The sequence below is a fragment of the Pristis pectinata genome, chromosome 4 (assembly GCF_009764475.1).
Source record: "Pristis pectinata isolate sPriPec2 chromosome 4, sPriPec2.1.pri, whole genome shotgun sequence".
NCBI classification, from domain to species: domain Eukaryota; kingdom Metazoa; phylum Chordata; class Chondrichthyes; order Rhinopristiformes; family Pristidae; genus Pristis; species Pristis pectinata.
In genome coordinates, this window is record NC_067408.1 from 110,838,182 (window position 1) to 110,855,229 (window position 17,048).

Genomic DNA, 17,048 nt, shown 5'->3' on the forward strand with positions numbered 1-17,048 from the left:
ACACACACACACACACACACACACAGATGTGCTGAATTACACATGTAGGAACAGCCTACCTGTGCCTTGCTGCAGTCTATTACTGCCCTCCCCACATCTCATTTCGTCTGTAAATTTGGACATATTACCCTGCATAAACATATTAATCTTCTCATTACTATTGGGATGGCACACAGTGATGCTGTAGATAGTACAGCTATTTTACAGCTCCAGCAAACCGAGTTTGATTCATACCTCCGGTGCTGTCTGTGTGGAGTTTGCATGTTCTCCCTGTGACCACGTGGGTTTCCACTGGGATCTCCAGTTTCCTCCCATATCCTAAGTACATATGAGTATGTGGATCAATTGGCTTCTATAAAATTACCACAACGATAGGGTTGTGAGGGGCAGGTCGTGCCTCATGAGCCTGATTGAATTCTTTGAGGATGTGACAAAGCACGTTGATAAAGGTAGAGCAGTGGATGTGGTCTACATGGATGTTAATAAGGCATTTGATAAGGTTCCTCGTGGAAGGCTCATTCAGAAAGTCAGGAGGCATAGAATCCAGGGAAACTTGGCTGTGTGGATTCAGAATTGGCTCACCCATAGAAGACAGAGGGTGGTGGTAGATGGAGTGTATTCTGTCTGGAGGTCGGTGACCAGTGGTGTTCTGCAGGGATCTGTTCTGGGACCCCTGATTTGTGATTTTTGATTTCTGTGATTTTTATAAATGACTTGGATGAGGATGTGGAAGGGTGGGTTAGTAAGTTTGCTGATGATACAAAGGTTGGTGGTGTAGTGGATAGTGTAGAAGGTTGCTGTAGACTACAATAGGATATTGATAGAATGTAAACCTGGGCTGAGAAGTGGCAGATGGAGTTCAACCCAGATAAGTGTGAAGTGATACACTTCAGGAGATCAAATTTGAAGGCAGAATACAAGGTTAATGGCAGGACTCTTAACAGTGTGGAGGAACAGAGGGATCTTGGGGTCCACGTCCATAGATCCCTCAAGGTTGCCGCTCAGGCTGATAGGGTTGTTAAGAAGGCATATGGTGTGTTGGCCTTCATTAGTTGGGGTACTGAGTTCAAGAGCTGTGAGGTAATGCTGCAGCTCTATAGAACTCTGGTTAGGTCACATTTGGAGCATTGTGTTCAGTTCTGGTCACCTCATTATAGGAAGGACGTGGAAGCTTTAGAGAGAGTTCAGAGGAGATTTACCAGGACGCTGGCTGGATTGGAGAGCATGTCTTATGAGGATAGGTTGAGTGAGCTAGGGCTTTTCTCTTTGAAGTGAAGGAGAATGAGAAGTGACTTGATAGAGGTGTACAAGATGATAAGAGGCATAGATCGAGTGGACAGTCAGAGACTTTTTCCCAGGGCGACAATGGCTAACACGAGGGGGTATAATTTTAAGGTGATTGGAGGAAGATATAAGGGGGATGTCAGGGGTAAGTTTTTTACACAGAGAGTGGTGGGTGCATGGAACGCACTGCCAGCAGGGTTTGTAGAGGCAGATACTTTAGGGACATTTAAGAGACTCTTAGATAGACACATGAATGATAGAGAAATGGAGGGCTATGTGGGAGGGAAGAGTTAGATAGGTCTTAGAGTAGGATAAAATGTCGGCACAACATTGTGGGCTGAAGGCCCTGTACTGTGCTGTAATGTTCTATGTTCTAGTGTGGGTGGCTGGTGAGTGAATTAATGAGCATTGGAAGAGAATGGGTTACAAGGAAATAAGTTGGTTGATGGGATTGTTCTGAGAGCTGGTATTGATTCAAAGGGTCAAATGGCTGTCTCCTATGTCATCAGGAAATATGAAAGCATGTGTTTATACACACATATATGGCTGGCAAAGTGGCACAGCAGGTAGAGCTGCTGTTTCACAGAGCCAGTGACCCGGGTTCAATCCTGACCTCGGGTGCTGACTCTGTTGAGTTTGCATGTTCTCCCTTTGGATGCATATTTCCCCTGAGTGCCCAAAGACATGCAGATTGACAGGCTAACCAGCCACTGTAAATTGCCCCCAGTGAGCGGGTGAGTGCTAGAATCTGAGGGAGTTGATGAGAAATTAGGGAGAATGTAGGATTGGTGTGAATGGGTGGTTTATGGTTGGCACAGACTGAATGGGTCAAAGGGCCTGTTTCTGTGCTGGATCTCTCTATGATTCTCTGTAATAGACGGAACAGATACCACAGAGGGGCACCACTATATACAACAGTTTACCACTGCTCTCTGCCAACTACTACCATTCCAAAGTCAAAGTCATTGTCGAGTTTATTGTCATCTGCACAAGTACATGTGTGCACAGGTGCAATGAAAAACTTACTTGCAGCAGCATCACAGGCACATAGCATCATATAAGCAGCAATTACAAGAAAACTATAAAATAAACATAAATTAAACAATTTTTACAACAAAGAATACAATTAGACAATTAGAACAAAGAAAAACAAAGTCCATTTTAGTGCAAAGTGATCAAAGTGGTCACAGTGTTGCTAAACTCCAGTGATTAGTGTTGGTCCAAGAACCGAATGGTTGAAGGGAAGTAAGGTAAGAGATAAGATATCTTTATTAGTTACATGTACATCGAAACACACAGTGAAATGCATCTTTTGTGTAGAGTGTTCTGGGGGCAGCCCACAAGTGTTGCTACTCTTCCGGCGCCAACATAGCATGCCCACAACTTCCCAACCCATACGTCTTTTGGCATGTGGGAGGAAACCGGAGCACCCGGAGGAAGCCCACGCAGACACAGAGAGAACGTACAAACTCCTTACAGACAGTGGTCGGAATTGAACCCGGGTTGCTGGTGTTGGAATAGCGTTACGCTAACCGCTACACTGTTCTTGAACCTGGTGGTGTGGGACTTCAGGCTTCTGTACCTCCTGCCCGATGGTAGCTGTGAGAAGATGGCATGGCCCGGATGGTGGGGATCTTTGATGATGGATTTCGCCTTCTTGAAGGAGTGCCTTCTATAGATACTACCTCTGCTCTTTCAAGAGTTCAGTGAGGCTTTTAATGCTTTTCTTAAAATAGCAAAGGAGTTTCATATCAATAGCTTGTTGCAGATACAGAAATTTGCAATATTGGGACGAGGGAGGAAAGACTTCAGTCATGGTGAAAGATCAGAGAATCTGCAGTTGCAGAGGGGCAGGGAGATTTGATGGACATGTTCAAAATCATTCTGGATTTTGACAGAATAAATAGGGGACAAACTGTTTCCACTGCCTGAAGGGACACCAAAGACAGATTGAAGGCAAGAACAAATACTGGGCTGATGAAAATCTTAAATAGAAACATAAATATACTGTGAATACTCAGCAGGTCTGTGGTGACTGGAACAGAGTAAAGGTTTCAGAGAAATGACCTATTGTTGGGGCTGAAAATAGCTGAAGGTGGAACAGTTTTCAAGCAAAGTTCTGTGAGGTGGTGACGGTCTGGAATGATTGAAAGGCACAAGGATGATGGTTCTAACCAATCATAACACACAGACACACTTTCTAAGTGATAAATGAGGGGTTGGATGATATCTTAACTCTATTTTTTCCTTACTTAATCATTGTCCCTTCATAAGAACATAAGAAAATAACAGCAGGGGTAAGCCATCTGGCTCCTCAATATGACCTACTGTAGAACTCAACTCCTTCTCTGTGTCAGATCCCCATAGCCCTTAATTCATTGATATTTTGAAATTATTGTTTAAGGAAATATCAGGCAACTAGCTCTGCACCCTGTCCTTCTCGAAGCCAAAAGACAAAATTTTCTTTTCATACTGCCCAGTGTCCAATATAATCTTTTTATTTGAATAAATAAAGAACACTCTGCATTCTCCCATAACTTTCCTGTCCAACTTGTCAAATGCTTTGAGTATTTACATAATACTTGAATTCTTCATCGTCGTTGAAAGGGGATATTTTGGATTGGTGATATGCATTGCAGAGGAGTAACAGTCTGTTCTCATCAGTCTTCAAAGTAAATAAATTGCATTATGGATTCAGCAAAAGCAACTCTGACATCTGAACTCCAGGGTGTCAATTCTGAGGGAAACTCAGAGGTAGTCAAAAAAAAAGTCAAAGTCGAGTTTATTGTCATATGCACAAGTACATGTATGCACATGTGCAATGAAAAACTTACTTGCAGCAGCAGCAGCACAGGCACATAGCCTTAGCAACACAACATTCACAAGAAAAACGTAAACATGAATTATAGAAAACTATACAAAAAAGAACAAAATTAGAACAAAAAAATCCATTGTAGTGCAAAGTGGTCATAGTGTTGCTAAACTGAAGTAGTGATTAGGGTCTTCCTGCTTGGTTCAAGAACCAAATGGTTGAAGGGAAGTAGCTGTCCTTAAACATGGTGGTGTGGGACTTCAGGCTTCTGTACCTCCTGCCCAATGGTAGCTGTGAGAAGATGCTATGGCCCAGATGGTGGCATCCATCACTAAGGACCATCACCATCTGGGACATATCCTCTTCTCGTTACTACCATTGGGAAGGAGGTACAGGAGCCTGAAGACCCACACTCAACATTTTAGGAACAGCTTCTTCCCCTCCACCAACAGATTTCTGGACGGTCCATGAACCCATGAAGACTACTTTGTTATTCTTTTTTTTGCACTATTTATTTATAGTAATTTTTACATCTTTGCACTGTACTGCTGTTGCCAAACAACAAATTTCATGACATATAAGTCAGTGCCAATAAATCTGATTCTGATTCTGAAATTTCCAAATTCGTGCTTGGCACCAAACTTGGACATTAGGTTAAAGGTGAAGTTGATGGTAAGGGATTGCAAAAAGACACAGAGAGGTTGGCTGAATGGTGAGACAGGTGACAGATGAAACTTAATACCGAAGAGTGTGAAATAAGATCTTTAGTCACATGCATATCGAAACACACAGTGAAATACATCTTTTTGCGTAGTGTTCTGGGGGCAGCCTGCAAGTGTCACCACACTTCCGGCGCCAACATAGCATGCACACAACTTCCTAACCTGTACATCTTTGGAACGTGGGAGGAAACCGGAGCACCCGGAGGAAACCCACGCAGACACAGGGAGAACGTACAAACTCCTTACAGACAGCGGCCAGAATCAAACCCGGGTCGCTAGCGCTGTAAAGCGTTATGCTAACCACTACACTACCGTGAAGTAGAGAGTACATTGTACTGGTGTGCGCAAGAAGAATGTACAAGTGCTTTAAAGTGCAGGGCATGTTAACAGTGGTTGGTTGGGCAAATGGGATCCTATGATTTAGAAACACAAGCATGATACACTAAAACAGGGAAGGCATGTTAATCTTATGTACAACACTGATTAGGTCACAAATGGATTATTGCATGCATTTCTACTCATTAGAATTTAGGAAAGACATGAAGGCACAAGAGAAAAGATTTATGAGAATGTTTCTGGAGAGGGCATTCAGCTACAAGGTTCAAATGAAGAGGGCAGGAGTTGTTCTCCTTTGTGCAAAGGAGGTTGAATGGAGATTTGAAAGGGGTGATCAGTGATCATGACCAGTTTAGAGAGGGTAAATAGAGGGAAACTGTTCCCATCAGTGGAGTGTTCAAGGACTGGTGGACACAAGTTTAAAATGTAAGGCAAAAGGAGATGTGTAGAAAAGCTTCTTAAATCCAAGAGTAGTCACGGGGTGGAATTCACTGACTCTAGAAGTGATGGTAACAGAATCGAGCAGCACTTTGAAAAGGAATGCATATATGAGTCTTGGAAACAGAGTCAATCAGGGTCACCAAAAGGGAATGGATAGCCACGAGAGAAGATAATTTGCATGACTGTGGGGAAAGAGCAGGATCAGATCAGATCAGATATCTTTATTAGTCACATGTACATTGAAACACACAGTGAAATGCATCTTTTGCGTAGAGTGTTCTGAGGGCAGCCTGCAAGTGTTGGCACGCTTCCGGCACCAACATAGCATGCCCACAACTTCCTAACCCGTACGTCTTTGGAATGTGGGAGGAAACCAGAGCACCCGGAGGAAACCTGTGTAGACATGGGGAGAACGTACAAACTCCTTACAGACAGTGGCTGGAATTGAACCAGGGTCGCTGATGCTGTAATAGCGATACACTAACTGCTATGCTACCGTGCTCCACTAGGAACTAGCACGGAGTCGATAGGCTGAGTAATCAATGATGAGATGAATTTCATACTACAGATACACACATTGATTGGTAATATTTCATAACATGCTTCCAAAGTACCCTCTCAGATGGTTAATGCAACACATTAAAAAGGTATATCTAGTATAAAGGGATACTGCAGGTCTTCCAGATGTGAGGTTCCGCCTGCTACTGAGATACACAGCAGACTTTAAATTGGCCAGCATTTAGATGGACATGTATGCATCCTTAATACTATGGGGTGAATGAGTGCTCAAGTGTCCATCAGTTTATGTTTCTATTTGGTTTGGATACCAGAGGCCAAGGAGCCTGAGTCTCTCGCAAGCCTACAACCCTGTTCCAAATACTCCTGAGGATGTATTTAAGCTTCACAGCACCGTTATAATCAATATTTAATTCACTGCTTTTTCTTTGCAAGTTCATTAATTTTGCTTCAGTGGTGCCTTGTGAGCACTGGGGCCATATCTGAGTTACTCAATTTTTAAAGGCACATGAAAAGAGATAAAAGTGAAACTATATATAAAGTGCAAATCAGACAGAAAATACACAGCAGGTTGGTCAGTATCCAGGAAAGTGCAAGGAAAAAGCTGCTTCCAATTTCAGGGAAGGTGGAAAAGGGGAATAAGGAAAGTAAAAGAAAAGGAGGGACTTGCGACAATAGTAAACCAATAGACCAAATTATTCTGTGGTGCCATTTCTCACCTCAGGCTTTTCACTGTATCTTGGTACATGCGACAATAATAAACTATTATCAATACTAAAGATGTCTTGAGTAATTTACAGCCATTCAGGTACTTTTAATGAGTAATCACTGATGTAAAGTAGCAGCCAAATTGTGCCTAGCAAGCTGCGACAATTTGATAATAACTAAGGTAAGATATCTTTATTAGTCACATGTACATTGAAACACACAGTAAAATGCATCTTTTGCGGAGAGTGTTCTGGGGGCAGCCCACAAGTGTCGCCACGCTTCCGGCGCCAACATAACATGCCCACAACTTCCTGACCCGTACGTCTTTGGAATGTGGGAGGAAACCGGAGCACCCGGAGGAGACCAACACAGACACTGGGAGAACGTAGAAACTCCTTACAGACAGCGGCCAGAATTGAACCCGGGTCGCTGGCGCTGTAATAGCGTTACGCTAATCGCTACACATCTCTATTTAATGATCTGATTGAGCAGGACGTCACTCTGAGAAATAGAACCTTCTGCACATACCTGAGAAAGCAGCTTTAACTTTGTGTAGAAGACGGGAATTCAGGCCATAACCAGTCTTAGAAGGACTGTCTGGGGTGCTTCTGCTACTGGACATTGAGGGGCTGAGTCCGGTGGGGAAGCCCCTCAAACAACAAAAGGGTGCATCAACTCAGGGGGCCACGTGAGTGGCAATGGTGCTGTTAAATAAAAAATATGTTAACACTACTGAATGGATAGACCAAATGACACTAAGAATGTGAAGAGTTTTGCACTGTGCTTATTTTTTTGTATTATTATACACAAGTTTATTTTTGAAATTAAAAAAATGGTCTTAGAACCATAGAACCATAGAACCATAGAACAATACAGCACAATACAGGCCCTTCAGCCCACCATGTTGTGCCGACCTTCAAACCACACCTAAGACTATCTAACCCCTTCCTCCCACATATCCCTCTATCTTAAATTCCACCATATGCTTATCTAACAATCTCTTGAACTTGACCAACGTATCAGCCTCCACCACCACCCCAGGCAGCGCATTCCATGCACCAACCACTCTCTAGGTGAAAAACCTCCCTCTGACATCTTCCTTGAACTTCCCACCCATTACCTTAAAGCCATGTCCCCTTGTTTTGAGCATTGGTGCCCTGGGAAAGAGGTGCTGGCTGTCCACTCTATCTATTCCTCTCAATATCTTGTATAGCTCTACTGTGTCTCCCCTCATCCTCCTTCTCTCCAATGAGAACAGCCCTAGCTCCTTTAGTTTCTCCTCATAATCCATACTCTCTAATCCAGGCAGCATCCTGTTAAGTTTCCTCTGCACGATTGGTGGGCAGGCACGGTAGTGTAGTGGTTAGCGTGATGCTATTACCGCGCCAGTGACCTGGTACGTATTCAGTGCTCCAGTTTCCTCCCACATATGGGTTAGTAGGTTAACATGGGTGTAATTGGGCGGCGCAGGCTCGTTGGGCCAGAAGGGCCTGTTACAGTGCTGTATAAATGAAGTTTTAAATTTTAATTCTTTCCAGTTTAATAACATCTGTAGCGGTTAGTGTAACGGTATTACAACGCCAGTGACCCGGGTTCAATTCCGGCCACTGTCTGTAAGGAGTTTGGCTGTTCTCCCCGTGCCTGTGTGGGTTTCCTCCGGGTGCTCCGGTTTCCTCCCACATTCCAAAGACGTACGGGTTAGGAAGTTGTGGGCATGGTATGTTGGTGCCGGAAGTGTTGCGACACTTGCGGGCTGCCCCCAGAACACCCGCAAAAAGATGCATTTCACTGTGTGTTTCGATCTACACGTGACTAATAAAGATATCTTATGTTAAGATTGAGACACAATAGACTGGAGATGCTGGAACCCAGAGCAAAAAAACATGCTGCTGGAGGAAGTCAGCGGGTCAGGCAGCATCTGTGGAGGGAAATGGACGGCCGACAGCCCAGATGAAGGTTCTCGGCCCAAAACACCAACTGTCCATTTTCTTCCACAAATACTGACTGATCTGCTGAGTTCCACCAGCAACTTATTAGAAGCAAGATCGTTACCCATTGAGCTACAGCTGATAACCCTCAGTGGGAAGCAGAGAGAGATGGAGGTTTTAGCAGCAGGGTAGTAAACGTTAGCAAAGTGTTAAACGGTTGAAGGGCTGAGAAAGTCTGCAAATGTTACGAGACTCTAGGGATCTTGTTACCAAATTGAGAATCCACACTTTAAAATGTATAGTACAGGAGTTCAAAACCTTAAGTGAGATTCACACAGTCTGCCTGTTACAAATATTCTTTTCATTTTAATGATGAGGACTTTTAATGCCAAGTTAGGAGGTGGATCCTCAAGGCATACTTTGTTATGGGAACTTCAGAATCACCCCTGCAGAGACCTTTGCTCCCTGATGTTACAGTTTTTTATTCCAGCTGTTGTTTCAGAACAGATGAGCCACAATTCAGTTTATCTGAGGGTACCTGCGACTGACTCAGTGAACGTGGTACTTTTTTAGAATGCATGCACGTGCAGTGATTTTGTTGTTATAAAGGTTTCAGCCACCTCTTCAATCTTCCTGCTTCTCTGCCTAAAGGAGCTGACATTACAATGATCTCCAGGGGCTTAATCTTTCCCAGCAATGGCAACCAACACTTCTTGATATCTTTATATAGTATCTCCTTAGGCGGTCCCTCGGGGTCGAGGATGACCTGCTCCTGCTTCAGTTCTCTGGGCTGTGAGGCGACTGATGAGAACTCGATGGGAACCGTAGACTCTTCTATTGTGAATCAAGGGCAATGAACAGACTGGAAAAACCAATGGAAGCAACAATCCCAAAGGAAGAATCCAGGACATTCCCTCTCCACTCTCAGTCCTGATGCAGTGTCATCTGCATGAGGCACTGCCTCAAAAAGGCGGCATCTAATCTTATCTAAAACCACAAGCATCTATAAGCATCCCACCTACTTTGACGTGCTACCATCTTCTGTGTCTGCTGATTTGGTTTCATAAGTGTTATCACTGTGGTTTAATATTAGATTCGGTTAGTGTATTGCCATATACGCCAGGGTGCAATGAAATTCCTTGTTCACATGAAGCTCACAAAGTAAATAGCATACATGGTAGTAATAAATTCAATAGTAAATGCAACAATGAACACAAAACAGCAGAATGGTGAAAAGATTGCTGTGTAAACTGAACTAGTGCAGAAAGAAATACTAAAGTGACCACAACAGAATAACCGAAAGCAGTAGAAGTAAGAGTCTGAGAACATGGCAGCACCACCGGGAAGGGGATGTGAAAGGGCTGATTGGTTCAGCAGTGAGGTAGAAGCTGTTCTTAAGTCTGGCCATCCGGGCTTTCAAGCTCCTGTATCTTCTCCCAGAGGGTAGAAGAGAGAAACGGGAATGGTCAGGGTGGCAGGCATCCTTGACGATACCACTTCCTGAAACAGGCACTGTGAAGATGGACTGAATAGAAAGAAGTCACGAGCCTGTAATGGACTGGGCAGGTTCAGTCAGTAGAGCAATGCAGTTGCCATGCCAAGCTGAGATTCAACCTGTCAAATACTTTCTACTGCACATCTGTAGGAGTTCGAAAGAATCCTTGTGACCTACAGAACTTTACAAAGGATGAGACAGCACAGAAATAAGACATTCAGCTGAACCAGTCCACATCTGTATATAAGCTCCACTCTAGCCTCGCCTCACCTTTCCTCATTAAAGTTCTATAGGTTCTGGCATGGTTCCTGCAGATTGGAGGAGAGCAAATGTGACCCCACAATGTAAGAAAGGGGGAAGAGACAAAACAGAGAGCTCCCAACCTGTTGGCCTGACGTTGGTGGGAGAGAAAGTGCTGGAACCAAAAATGAAGGAGGCAATAACAGAACATTTGGAAAAATTGTAGAATTGAGGAGATTCAGCACGGATTTATTTAAGGAAAATCACGTTTCATTGATCTTTTGAGTTCTTTGAGGATTTGACTAGTTGAATAGATCACCTATGGATGTGGTGTTTTAAATTTGCAGATACCTTTTGATAGGTCCACACAGGAGGTTGGTCCAGGCCAGAGCCTCTGCATCTGGCAATCAGTCAAGTCAAGTCGAGTTTATTATCATATGCTCAGGTACGGTGAGGTTCAGGACAATGAAAAACTTGCTGGCAGCAGCATCACAGACATGTAGGTGCAGGCAACCCACCGAATACATAAAATTATACCATGCAATGAAAAAAAGTATGCAAAAGGAAATCTTTACATGGTTTGTGAATTCACGATTGTGAACAGAAGAGTGGGAATAAGTAGTTGTTTCTCAGATCTGTAAACCGTGACAAGTGGGATACTGCAAGGATTGGTGCTTGGGCACCAGCTATTCACAATTTATATCAACAAATTGGGACCAAATGTCACATTTCCAAGACTAGCTGGGATTATGAATAGGGAGGAGGATGTAAAGAGACTTCAGGATGATGTAGACAAGCTGAGTGAGTGGTCTAGAACGTCGCAGTAGAATATCATGTGGGAAAAATATGAGGTCATTCAATTCAGTGCACGAAACAGAAAAACAATTTTTGTTTTAAATGGTGACAGATTGGGAAGTGTTAATGTTCAAAGGGCCAAGTTGTCCTTGATCACAAGTCACTGAAAGCTAACATGCCACTGTAGTAAGTAATTAGGAAGGCAAATGGTATGTTGGCCTTTATTAGGAAGTGCTTGAATGCAGTTTGTGTAGGGCCTTATTGAGACTACACCTGTGGTACTAGGAAGAGTTGAGACCTCCTTGCCTAAAACAAGAGGAGTGCGATGAAGGCCTGTTTCTGGGATAGCAATCTGCTGTATTAGGAGAAGTTGGGGAGACTTGGCCTGTATTCTCCGGAGTTTAGAGTGAGAGGTAATCTTATTAAAACAATATTCTTGCAGGGCTCAATGAGGGTGAATGCAGAAAAGATGTTTCCTTTGACAGAGGAGTCTAGAAGAAAGGGGCACGGTTTAAGAGTTAAGGGACAGGTGAGGAGAAATGTTTTCATTCACACAGTGGTGAATTTTTGGAATTCTTTATCCCAGAGGACTGTAGAGACTCTGTCATTGAGAACATTCAAATCAAAGATCAATAGACTTCTAGATATTAAAAGAATTAAGGGATTGGGCAAGAAAATAGCATTGTGATAGAAATTCAGTCATGACAGAGCACTACTGCACAGTACAGGCCCTTCGGCCCACAATGTTGTGCCGACATTTTATCCTGCTCTAAGATCTAACTAACCCTTCCCTCCCACATAGCCTCCTATTTTTCTATCATTCATGTGTCTATCCAAGAGTCTTTTAAATGTCCCCAATGTATCTGCCCCCACAACCTCTGCCGGCAGTGCATTCCATGCACCCACCGCTCTCTGTGTAAAAAAACCTACCCCTGACATCCCCCTTATACCTTCCTCCATTCACCTTAAAATTATGCCTCTTTGTGTTAGACGTTGTTGCCCTGGGAAAAAGTCTCTGACTGTCCACTCGATCTATGCCTCTTATCATCTTGTACACCTCTATCAAGTCCCCTCTCATCCTCCTTCTCTCCAAAGAGAAAAGCCCTAGCTCACTCAACCTGTCCTCATAAGATCTTAATGAATGGTGGAACAGGCTAGAAGATTTAGCTGTTTTCTGCTCCTTATTCTTATGTTCTTAAAACTCTGCATAACCTTCTGTTTCCTTTTCCCTCGTATGCTTCTCCATCCTTCCTTCTGAACTATTCACTTCATTTGTTCCATTGAAGGTCGGACAAGCAGCCAACCTCAGGGGCAAAATTACTGGAACTGCCGCACTTGGTAATGATGGTAAAATGCTGGGTCTATAACTGCCTGTGCCACAGAGCATGCAAGCACAGAACACAGTCACAAACCACCTGAAGAACCTTTTGTGATTGTGGAGGGATGTCCCCCTTCAATCCACTTCTCACCTCATGATCAAGTAGAGTCATAGAGTCATTCAACACGGAAGCAGGGCCTTATCCAAACTAGGCCCATGTCTTTCTAACCCTTTCCTATCCATGTACCTGTCCAACTGTCTTTTAAAAGTTGTTCTTGTACCTGCCTCAACTTCCTCTGACAGCTCATTCCATATATGGATCACCCTCTATGTAAAAAGATTGTCCATCTTCTTTGCACTCTTTCCAGTTTAATAACATCTTTCCTATGGTAGGGTGACCAAAACTGAACACAAGACTCAGCCTCCCCAACATCTTGTACAACCACAACATAATCTCCCAACTTCTCAACCCAGTGCCCTGACTAATGAAGGCCATCATGCGAAAGTAGTTGAAGTTCCTTGTAAAAGAGCCCTTTCAATTTACGTGCAATCTTCAGGAATGCATCAATCAACAAGAGTGTGCAGGTGCTGCGTTTTATATGAAGCATTTTCAGACAGGTTGATGAGGTAAAGAGTGAGTGGGAAATCTGTGGAGCAGGCTCCCTAGGGAACCGGAGGAAGCAGTTAGCATTGATTTTTCTCAAATGTAAATTAGATCGATTTCCTATCAAAAACTAACTTTGGAGTACAGGCTACAGGTGACCTGTGACACGACTACTTGGAAAATCTTTCACACAGCCCCAGCTTTCTCAGTGCTAAGCATTTGAAATTTGATGTTTTATGGAGTGGAAAGTGAAAGGGAATTTAGTCAATTTTTGCAGCATTATGGAAATCACACCAGGCATTGCATAGAACATAGAACATTACAGCACAGTACAGGCCCTTCGGCCCACAATGTTGTGCCGACATCTTATCCTGCTCTAAGATCTATCTAACCCTTCCCTCCCACATCACCCCTCATCTCTCTATCATTTATGTGTCTAACTAAGGGTCTCTTAAATGTCCCTAATGTATCTGCCCCCAGAACCTCTGCTGGCAGTGTGTTCCACGCACCCACCACTCTCTGTGTAAAAAAACTTGTCCCTGAAATCCCCCTTATACCTTCCTCCAATCACCTTAAAATTATGTCCCCTCGTGTTAGCCATCGTTGCCCTGAGAAAAAGTCCCAGATGCAGATGCGAAGCAGGGTTGTGCAGGCAATCCACTTGGGACATTCAGGGAGCGACGTCATGTGCAATGCTTACTCTTCCTTGGAGTGTAGCTGGGGGAAACGAGGATCACATTGTTCCATATCTTCTCCTTTGGGGCAGCACAGTTGTGTCGCTGGTAGAGCATCTGCCCCACAGCTCCAGCGACTAGGTTCAATCCTGTCCTCTGATGCGGTCTGTGTGGAGTTTGCACATTCTTCCTGTGACTGCATGGATTTCTTCCGGGTGCTCCAGTTTCCTCCCACATCTCAAAGATGTGCGTGCTGACAGGTTGCGTCGTGGTCTGGTGCAGTAATTCGAATGAACAGGAAGGTAAGAAGCTGCAGAGAATAGTGGACTCTGCCCAATACATCACGGGCACATCCTTCTCCACCATCGGTAGTGTTTACAGGAGGCGCTGCCTCAAGAAGGCAACATCCATCATCAAAGATCCCCACCATCCAGGCCATGCCATCTTCTCGCAGCTACCATTGGACAGGAGGTACAGAAGCCTGAAGTCCCACACCATCGGGTTCAAGAACAGCTACTTCCCTTCAACCATTGGATTCTCGAACCAGCTGGCACAACCCTAATCACTACCCCAGTAGAGCAACACTATGACCACTTGGACCACTTTGCACTATAATGGGCTTTGTGCATAACGCTATTGCAGCGCCAGCGACTCAGGTTCAATTCCAGCCACTGTCTGTAAGGAGTTTGTACGTTCTCCCTGTGTCTGCATGGGTTTCCTCTGGGTGCTCCGGTTTCCCCCATCTTCCAAAGACATACAGGTTAGGAAGTTGTGTACATGCTACGTTGGCACCGGAAGTGTGGCGACACTTGCGGGCTGCCCCCAGAACACTCTACGCAAAAGATGCATTTCGCTATGTGTTTCGATGTACTTGTGACCAATAAAGATATCTTATCTTATCTAATTGCGTTCTTTCTTGTATACTTTTATATAATTTATATTTAATTTATGTTTTGCTTGTGAATGTTGTGTCTCTGGTGCTATGTGCCTGTCATGCAGCTGCAAGTAAGTTTTTCATTGCACCTGCGCATACATATACTTGTGCACATGACAATAAACTCGACTTTGACTTTGTTGGTAGGTTAATTAGCTGCTGTAAATGTAGGAGAGTGGTAGAATCTGGGGGGAGTTGATTGGAATGTGGGGAGAATAAAATGGGATTAGTGTAGGATTAGTACAAATGGGTGCTTGATGGTTAGTGCAGACTCAGTGGGCCGAAGGGCCTGTTTGTGTGCTGTATGACTCTGTGACTCTATCTTAGAATTGGCTATTTTGTAAGGAAAGATAAAGTAGATTGGGGCGATACTCCTTGAAGGGTTGAAGCTCCAGAGAGGTGATCTTATTGAAAAATTATAAGATCCTGAGGCTGCTTGACTGGTTAGATGCTGTGAAGATGCTTCCCCTCATGAGAGAATCCAGAACTAGAGGGCATAATCTTACAATAAAAAGAACATTTAAGCTGGAAATTGAAAAGAATTTGTTCTCTGAGGGGTTGCAAATTTTGAAATCCTCGATCCTGGAGCACTGTGGATGCTAAATCACAAAGTCTATTCAAGTCTAAGGTAGGATAATTTAGATTACAGGAGAATCTAAGGTTAGAGGAGTAACTAGGAAAGCGAAGTTGAGGCTAAAATCGAACCTTATTAAATGGTAAGGCAGGCTTGAAGGACACTTGGCTTATTCTTCCAACGAGAGGAACAGCACCTCATATTCGGCCTGGGTAGTCTACAAACCCAACGGCACGAATATTGAAATCTTCAGTTTTAGTTAAACTGCTCCCCCCTCTGTCCCTTTCCTCTCTCCTCCAGGTGGACCCAATTCCTCCCACTGATACCCCAGCCCCCCATCACCCTGACTCTATACCCACCTCTGCCCACTCCATCTGCCCATGCCCCAGATACTCCTCCCACTGGGTCCCCTCCCTCCACTGCTCCCATCTGCCCTCCCCACCTCCCTCCCTCTATTTCATGCTCCACCTTCCTCTCCTATCAGATTCCAGCCCATTGTCACCTCCACCTATCACCTCCCAGCCTCTGGCGCTACTTCCACTTTTCATCTACATATCATCCCTCCTCACCTGGGTCCACCTATTACCTGCCAGCTCTTGCTCCAACCCTTCCCTTCACTTCTTTATTCCGGCTACCTCCCCTCTATCTTTCGGTCCAGATGAAGGTTCTCGACCTGAAACACCGACTGTCCATTTCCCTCCACAGATGCTGCCTGACCCGCTGAGTTCCTCCAGCATCTTGTTTGTTCAACTTCCTCCTCCTCGGATCAGTTGTTGTTCAGTCACAATCAGTCCATGTTTCCATGGCACTGAATTCAGCGGTGGGACTCAAGACACCCAATCTGAGTGATGAGTGCTAGGTCAGAAACCTGCTGCTATTGACCACAAAGGCTCTGAGTGTAGTCCACTGCTCCTTCCACAAGTAACGCCTCTCCTTCCCTGAGTAACTACACCTGCAGTATTGTTCACAGTTTTGGTCTCCTGACAAAAGAAACAACATAATTGTGGGAGTGCAGCAAGCTTGGAGTTTGCATGTTCTCCCTGTGAATGTATGGGTTTCCTCTGGGAGCTCCGGTTTCCTCGCACATCCCAAAGACGTGCAGGTCGGTTGGTTCATTGGCCGCTGTAAGTTGCCTCTGGTGTGTGGGTAAGTGGTAGAATCCAGAGGAAGTTGATCAGAATTTGGGTAGAATAAAATGGATTTAGTGTAGGATAGGTGTGAACGAGTGCTTGATGGTCAGCACAGAGATGGTGGGCCAAAGGGCCTGTTGGTAATTGGTAATCGGTTTATTATTGTCACAGTCACATGTATTGAGATACAGTGAAAAGCTTTTGTGTGTCTGTCATCCGGACAGATCATTCCATACATAAGTTAATTGAGGTAGCACAAAAGGCAAAGCAATAACAGAGTGCAGAATATAGTGTTTCAGTTGGGCAGCATGGTAACGTAGCGGTTAGCATAACGCTATTACACTGTCAGCGAAATGAAGACACAAGAGATTCCGCAGATGCTGGAATCTGGAGCAGTACACAAAAAGTGCTGGAGGAACTCAGCAGGTCAGGCAGCATCTATGGAGGGAAATAAACAGTCGATGTTTCGGGCCGAGACCCTTCATCAGGACTGGAAAGGAAGAGGGCAGAAGCCAGAATAAGAAGGTGGGGGGAGGG

General features: G+C 44.3%; 1 protein-coding gene across 3 annotated transcripts in view; it reads left to right on the top strand.

Moving 5' to 3' along the window:
- The window catches only part of LOC127569802 (neural cell adhesion molecule 2-like), a 1,233,142-nt gene that overhangs the window by 676,452 nt on the left and 539,642 nt on the right, over nt 1–17,048 (top strand). The window lies entirely within an intron of this gene.